Source organism: Bos grunniens, chromosome 3, assembly GCF_055505025.1.
Source record: "Bos grunniens cultivar Pamir isolate PY7600 chromosome 3, Bosgru_T2T1.0, whole genome shotgun sequence".
In the NCBI taxonomy this organism is placed as follows: domain Eukaryota; kingdom Metazoa; phylum Chordata; class Mammalia; order Artiodactyla; family Bovidae; genus Bos; species Bos grunniens.
In genome coordinates this window covers 97904156-97912861 of record NC_141167.1, presented here as the reverse complement: position 1 = coordinate 97912861, position 8706 = coordinate 97904156, and the positions used below count along the sequence as shown (strand labels likewise).

The 8706-nt window shown below is 41.6% G+C and overlaps 1 pseudogene; it reads right to left on the bottom strand.

Annotated features, from left to right (window-relative positions):
* Positions 1–8365: 8365 nt before the first annotated feature.
* LOC147376199 (U2 spliceosomal RNA) lies at positions 8366–8450 on the bottom strand (annotated as a pseudogene).
* Positions 8451–8706: the final 256 nt, after the last annotated feature.

Below are 8706 nucleotides of genomic sequence, written 5' to 3'. Positions count from 1 at the left end.
TGTGGCACATATGAGAGATAAAAGACACCATGGCTCACCTGTGTGTGTTAGTTGCTCAGTTGTGTCAGACTTTTTGTGACCCTATTGACTGTAGCCCACCAGGCTCCTCTGTCCATGCAGTTCTCCAGGCAAGAATACTGCAGTGGGTTACCGTTCCCTTCTCCAGCGGATCTTCCCGACCCAGAGATTGAACCAGGTCTCCTGCATTACAGGCAGATTCTTTACCATCTGAGTCACCAGGGAAGCCCATGGTTTACCTACCTCCTCTAATTCAGTTACACTCTCCAAAGAAAAATAATACATCATGATAGCAAAGAAGAAGACATGAACAAAATAAAAATCCAAAGAGTAAAAACTAGCAGGTACAGCAATGAAAGCCAAGTAAAACCTAACAGTCATTCTATAAATATATGAAAAGTATTTAAAATGTATTTAGAAAGAGTTCCAACTGAAAAGCATCACCAACTTAAAACATCTTGGTGAGATAACAATAACTAAGCCCCCTACCTGAAATTGGGCTTCCCTAGTAGCTTAGACAGTAAAGCTTCCACCTGCAATGCAAGAGACCCAGGTTCAATGCCAGGGTCAGGAAGATCCCCTGGAGAAGGAAATGGCAACCCACTCCAGTATTCTTGCCTGGAGAATTCCATGGGCAGATGAGCTTGGTGGGCTATAGTCTATGGGGTCACAATTAACTAAATAAGTAAAAAACAAATAAGAAAACAATTAACTAAATAAGTAGATAAAGTAGTATGAGAAGGTGACCAAAGTTGTGATCAAAATATAAAGCCAGGAAGGGCCTTTTTTTTCCCTTTAGGATTCACTGGTTTGATCTTCTTGCAGTCCAAGGGACTCTCAAGAGTCTTCTCCAATACTGAAGTTCAAAAGCATCAGTTCATCAGCACATAGCTTTCTTTATGGTCCAACTCTCACATCCATACATGACTACTGGAAAAACCATAGATTTGACTAGATGGACCTTTGTTGGCAAAGTAATATCTCTGCTTTTTAACACACTGTCTAGGTTGGTCATAGCTTTTCTTCCAAGGAGCAAGTGTCTTTTAACTTCGTGGCTGTAGTCACCATCTGTAGTGATTTTGGAGCCAAAGAAAATAGTCTGTCACTGTTTCCATTGTTTCCCCATCTATTTGCCATAAAGTAATGGGACTGGATGCCATGATCTCAGTTTTTTGAATATCGAGTTGCAAACCAGCTTTTTCACTCTCCTCTTTCAATCTCTGGTTGCTCAGCATTTTCTAAATACAACTTGAATGTCTGGAAGTTCTTGGTTCACATACTGTTGAAGGCTCACTTGGAGAATTTTGAGCATTACCTTGCTAGTGTGTGAGATGAGTGCAATTGTGCAGTAGTTTGAATATTCTTTGGCATTGCCTTTCTTTGGGATCAGAATGAAAACTAACCTTTTTTAGTCCTGTGGCCACTGCTAAGTTTTCCAAATTTGCTGGCATATTGAGTGCAGCACTTTCACAGTATCAGCTTTTAAGGTTTGAAATAGCTCAGCTGGAATTCCATCACCTCCACTAGCTTTGTTTGTAGTGATGCTTCCTAAGGCCCACTTGACTTCAGACTCAAGGATATCTGGCTCTAGGTGAGTGATCACACGATTGTGATTATCTAGGTCTTTAAGATCTTTTTTGTATAGTTCTTCTCTGTATCCTTGCCACCTTTTCCTAAAATTTTCTGCTTCTGTTAGGTCCATACCATTTCTGTCCTTTATTGTGCCCATCTTTGCATGAAATGTTCCCTTGGTATCTCTAATTTTCTTGAGGATATCTCTAGTCTTTCCTATTCTATTGTTTTCCTCTATTTCTTTGCACTGATCCCTGAGAAAGGCTTTTTTCTCTCTCCTTGCTGTTATTTGGAAGGGTATATCTTTCCTTTTCTCCTTTGCCTTTAGTTAGCTAAGTTCTATCACGTGTAACTTCTCTAAGGTTCAGGAGTTTGGTTAACTTCATCTAAAGGACAAGGCCACTGCTAGCAAATGTGTTGCTTTTATAGGGAATAAACAAGAATTGTGCGCCTCTGGGGAGACAGAGCCCCATGGACCGCTGGAACGAAGCAGCTAGATTTTAATCCCAACTTGCCGCCTTAGCCATGTACTTTTGTGCAGTGCACTAGCTACACAGCCCTGTTGTATGTGGCCCTGGGGACACATGGGCTGAGAAAGGTAAGCTTGTTCTCTGTGCCTGTGTGCGTGCTCAGTGGCTTCAATTGTGTCTGACTCTTTGCAACCCTATGGACTGTAGCCCAGCAGGTTCCTCTGTCCATGGAGTTCTTCTAGGCAAGACTACTGGAGTGAGTTGCCATGCCCTATACCAGGGGATCTTCCCAACTCAGAGGTCAAACCTGCATCCCCTGCATTTCCTGCATTGCAGGTGGCTTCTTTACCGCTGAGCCACTGGGGAAACCCTGGGGATAAACAGCCATTCTTTGGGAAAGTCTTTTCTAAGATCCCATGGCAGAACTTCAGAATCAGATGCCTAAACTTCAACTGGAGATGCATCTGATGTAAGAAAGAGGAAAATCAGGTTGATGTTGTTTCCCAAAATGTGCTCACTTATATGTTAATAAGACTCCAATCACAATCTATGGCAGTTATTATAGTGGGAAGAGCAAAGGTTTGGAATTAAGCTGCTCTGGATCTGACTAACAAGTCTGGAGTCTCCAGGCCTTAGTTTAAACTTGTAGGTGGGATTTGAGGGTCGAGCTAGTTAAAAAGTGTAAAGAATTTGAGATGGGGCCTGGGAGAAACCTTAACAGATGTAGTTGTCTTCTGTGAAAGCCACATGAACTGTGGTAATTAGCTGCTTGACTACCATGCCACAAACTTACATCCTCTGCTGAAACACAGGAAAACAGCTGTCTAGGAGAAACCCTGGGTCCCAGAAAAGTCTGTGGATGTGTCTTCCTGGTATAAGCATGACCACTATGGCCTTTGGTATCCATGGATTTGACTAAACATAGGTTTAAAATATTCCAGAAAAATCCAGAAAGTTCCCAAAAGCAGAACTTGAGTTTACCATGCACCAGAAACTATTTATATAACATTTATATTGCATTAGGTGTTATAACCCCACTCCAGTACTCTTGCCTGGAGAATCCCAGGGACAGGGGAGCCTGGTGGGCTGCCATCTGTGGGGTCGCACAGAGTTGGACACGACTGAAGCAACTTAGCAGCAGCAGCAGGTGTTATAATGGAGAAGGAAATGGCAACCCACTCCACTATTCTTTCCTGGAAAATCCCATGGATGGAAGAGCCTGGTAGGCTACAGTCCATGGGATCGCAAAGAGTTGGACACGACTGAGCGACTTCATTTTCACTTTTCACTTTCATGCATGGGAGAAGGAAATGGCAACCCACTACAGTGTTCTTGCCTGGAGAATCCCAGGGACAGGGGAGCCTGGTGGGCTGCCATCTCTGGGGTCGCACAGAGTCGGACACGACTGAAGTGACTTAGCAGCAGCAGGTGTTATAAATAATCTAGAGATGATTTAAAGTATACAGGAGGATGTGTATAGGTTATATGCAAATACTGCACTATTTTACATAAAGGACTTGGCGTATCCACAGATTGGTATCTGGGAGTAGGGTGTGGGAATCCTGGAACCAACCCCCGTAGATACTGAAGGACGACTATACAGACACAGGATGGTGGAGAAGTCACATATCAAGTATTAACTTTAAAATGCAATACATTTCTATCAGAGTTATGTGAAGTCCGTAGTCACTACATAAATAAAGGAAGAGGAGAGCAATCTGAGAGCATGAAGGTTAAGCCAGAAGCCATTTATTATAAGATTGAATATAGGTGAAAATCTCTATGATCTTGGGTGAGATGTCTTAGGACACAAAAAGCAAAAACTATAAAAGAAAAAAATGATAAATTGTACTTCAAATGTTCAAATTTCTGTGCTTAAAAAGTACTGTTAAAAAGCTAAAAACCATGCCACAGAGTTGAATAAAATATTTGTACAACATATATCTGACAAAAGACTTGCAATTGAATAAGACAGGCAACTCAGTTTTTTTAAATGAGCAAATGATGTGAACAGACAATTCACCAAAGAAGATATACAGATGGCTGAAAGCACATAAATAGATTTTCAACACTATTATTCATTCAGTTCAGTTCAGTTCACTCGCTCAGTCATGTCCGACTCTTTTCGACCCCATGAATCACAGCATGCCAGGCCTCCCTGTCCATCACCAACTCCCAGAGTTCACTCGGACTCACGTCCATCGAGTCAGTGATGCCATCCAGCCATCTCATCCTCTGTCGTCCCCTTCTCCTCCTGCCCCCAATCCCTCCCAGCATCAGTCTTTTCCAATGAGTCAAGTCTTTGCATGAGGTGGCCAGAGTACTGGAGTTTCAGCTTTAGCATCATTCCTTCCAAAGAAATCCCAGGGCTGATCTCCTTCAGAATGGACTGGATCTCCTTGCAGTCCAAGGGACTCTCAAGAGTCTTCTCCAACACCACAGTTCAAAAGCATCAATTCTTCGGCACTCAGCCTTCTTCACAGTCCAACTCTCACATCCATACATGACCACAGGAAAAACCATAACCTTGACTAGACGGACCTTTGTTGGCAAAGTAATGTCTCTGCTTTTGAATATGCTATCTAGGTTGGTCATAACTTTTCTTCCAAGGAGTAAGCGTCTTTTAATTTCATGGCTGCAATCACCATCTGCAGTGACTTTGGAGCCCAAAAAAATAAAGTCTGACACTGTTTCCACTGTCTCCCCACCTATTTCCCATGAAGTGATGGGACTGGATGCCACGATCTTTGTTTTCTGAATGTTGAGCTTTAAGCCAACTTTTTCCCTCTCCTCTTTCACTTTCATCAAGAGGTTTTTGAGTTCCTCTTCACTTTCCACCATAAGGGTAGTGTTATCTGCATATCTGAGGTTATTGATAGTTCTCCTAGCAATCTTGATTCCAGCTTGTGTTTCTTCCAGTCCAGCATTTCTCATGATGTACTCTGCATATAAGTTAAATAAACAGGGTAACAACATACAGCCTTGACGAACTCCTTTTCCTATTTGGAACCAGTCTGTTGTTCCATGTCCAGTTCTAATTGTTGCTTCCTGACCTGCATACAGATTTCTCAAGAGGCAGATCAGGTGGTCTGCTATTCCCATCTCTTTCAGAATTTTCCACAGTTTATTGTGATCCACACAGTCAAAGGCTTTGGCATAGTCAATAAAGCAGAAATAGATGCTTTTCTGGAACTCTCTTGCTTTTTCCATGATCCAGCGGATGTGGGCAATTTGATCTCTGGTTCCTCTGCCTTTTCTAAAACCAGCTTGAACATCAGGAAGTTCATGGTTCACGTATTGCTGAAGCCTGGCTTGGAGAATTTTGAGCATTACTTTACTAGCATGTGAGATGAGTGCAATTGTGTGGTAGTTTGAGCATTCTTTGGCATTGCCTTTCTTTGGGATTGGAATGAAAACTGACCTTTTCCAGTCCTGTGGCCACTGCTGAGTTTTCCAAATGTGCTGGCATATTGAGTGCAGCACTTTCACAGCATCATCTTTCAGGATTTGAAATAGCTCAACTGGAATGCCATCACCTCCACTAGCTTTGTTCGTAGTGATGCTATTATTCATTAGAGCATTGAAAATTAAAACCAAATGTGATTATTCCAGGAAAATAAGTGTGATTCAACAGAAGAAAATCAATGTAATATGTCACTTTGATAGAATGAAGGAAAAAAAAAATGATGATCTCAATTGATAAAGGAAAAACATTTGACAAAATCCATTGCTCTTTAATAATAAAAAGAAATCTCAGGAAATAGGACTAAAAATAAATTTATTCAACATGATAAAAGACATTTAAAAAAAAACCCTACAACTAATATCATACTCAATGGTGGAAGACTGAACACTTTCCTCAAAAATTAGGTGTGAGGCAAGAATTCCTACTTTCACCACTACTATTCAACATTGTTTGGAGGTTCAAGCTGGACAGGTTAGACAGGAAAAAGAAGTATAAAGCATGCAAACTGGAAAGGAAGAATTAAAACTATCTCTGTTCATGATTCTATATATAGAAAAATATTAGAAAGTTATTAGACCTAATTAGCAAATTCATAAAAGCTTGAGGGAACAAAATCACCACACAAAAATCAGTTGTGTTTTCATACACAATCTAAACAAACAATGAACAATTGAAAAGGGAGATTAAGAAAGCAATTCCATATTAAATAGCATTTTATAAAAGAAAATACTTGGAAATCAGTTCAGTTCAGTTCAGTTCATTCGCTTAGTCTTGTCTGACTCTTTGTGACCCCAGCCAGGGACTGCAGCATGCCAGGCTTCCCTGTCCATAACCAACTCCTGGAATTTACCCAAACTCATGTCCATTGAGTCAGTGATGCCATCCAACCATCTCACCCTCTGTCATCCCCTTCTCCTCCTGCCTTCAATCTTTAGAAAACCATCAGAGTCTTTTCTAATGAGTTAGCTCTTCGCATCAGGTGGCCAAAGTATTGGAGTTTCAGTTTCAACATCAGTCCTTCCAATGAACACCCAGGACTGATGTCCTTTAGGATGGACTGGTTGGATCTCCTTGCAGTCCAAGGGACTCTCAAGAGTCTTCTCCAACATCACAGTTCAAAAGCATCAATTCTTCGGCGCTCAGCCTTCTTCACAGTCCAACTGTCTCATCCATACATGACCACTGGAAAAACCATAGCTTTGATTAGATGGACCTTTTAGGATCATTGAGTAGATTTAATGAAACTGTCAAGGAAGGTAACATGTGTCCCTATACTTCTGTAGCAAATCTTCTAGCTAAAGAAAGAACATTCTTAGATGGCTTTACTCTCCAAATTTAACTGTATATTGCCTCAAGCAGTCATTGTCCATGGTTAAGAATTCAATAGAAAGTTTTGGCATTCAGTTAAAGTTCCTGAGATTCAAGGTGAGCACAGTTGTCACAGGGAAAGAGCTGGGTCATCTGCACGAGCAGGTCTAGAACAGGGGTGACATACTGTTCTCTGAATAATGAGAGGGTGGCCCAGCTTGTGACCGGCTCTGTAAATGCCTGGAAGCAGCTTTTCCAACATAGTGGTTGTTCTTTGTGCAACACTGGTTGAGTACAAGAGGGGGACCCAAGACAGTGGTAAGCTTAGAGCCCAAGCACTGACCAACACCTGGACCTGAAATGCTTTTCCTGTGGCAGTGGACAAATACATTAACTGAACATGTCTGACCACTCTCTGTCCACTCTCAGAGCACTCAGACAACCAAGAGCTGAAGCAGCAGACCAGTATCTGAGAGAGCTATCTGCTCCTGTGAAGGATACACTCATTATACACGGGTGGCCTGGATGCGCACAACCACTGCAGATTTTCTGAACAGCAGTGGACTGTGATGAGACTGAGTTTGAATGGGAGCAAATATAAAGTGGCTTGCAAAAGTTTTCATAAGAGTTGTTCAGTCACTCAGTTGGGTCCAACTCTTTGCAACCCCATGGACTGCAGGACTCCAGGCTTCCCTCTCTTTTGCTATCTCCCGCAGCTTGCTCAAACTCACATCCATTGAGTTGATGATGTCATCCAACCATCTCATCCTCTGTCATCCCCTTTTCCTCCTGCCTTCAATCTTTCCCAGCATCAGGGGCTTTTCCAATAAGTCAGCTCTTCGCATCAGGTGGCCAAAGTATTGGAGCTTCAGCTTCAGCATCAGTCCTTCCAATGAATATTCTGGGTTGATTCCTTAGGATTGATTGGTTTGGTCTCCTTGCTGTCCAAGGGACTCTCAAGAGTCTTCTGCAATACCACAGCTCAAAAGCATCAATTCTTTAGCATTCAGCCTTCTTTATGGTCCAACTCTCACATCCATACATGACTACTGAAAAAATCATAGCTTTGACTATATGTATTTTTCATTGAAGAAGAGAGAGTAAATACAGCTTCATTGGAATATTAGAATTTTCTGACTTCCAGTCGATAATAGAGCAGGGCAATACCCTTAAAGTTATTTTTTAAGATTCTGAATTTCTCAAAAGACTCTTCTTAGGACACAAGTGAACACAATAGAGCCTGGGTTACAGAAGCATGCCTACTGTCTATGCTGGGGCCAACCAACAGAGATGAGGGCTTACATATGGAGTAGCCAGTGGGAAACTCCATTTGGCTGCATTGAAATGTGAGATGCTACAGACATAGATAACAGACTTCTGTGGGATTAACAAATACTAATTATTATGTATAGAGTGGATAAACAACAAAGTCATCCTGTATAGCATAGGGAACTATATTCAATATCCTATGATAAGCTATAATGGAAAAGAATGTGAAAAAGAATATATATAAACATATAATTGAATCACTTTGTTGTACAGAAAAAATTAACACAATATTATAAATCAACTATACTTCACTACACTTGATCTTAGCCAAAAGGCTGAGAAGCGATCAACTGTACTTCAATAAAATAAAGAAATGTCTGACTTCCCAGGTGGCTCAGTAATAAAGAATTCACCTGCCAATGCAGGAGCCGTAGGAGATGTGGGTTCAGTCCCTGGGTCAGAAAGATTCCTGGAGGAGGAAATGGCAACCCATTCCACCACTATTGCCTGAAAAATCCCATGGACAGAGAGGCCTTGCGGGCTACAGCTCATGAGGTTGCTAAGAATTGGACACGACTGAATTGTCTGGGCATGCATGCATGC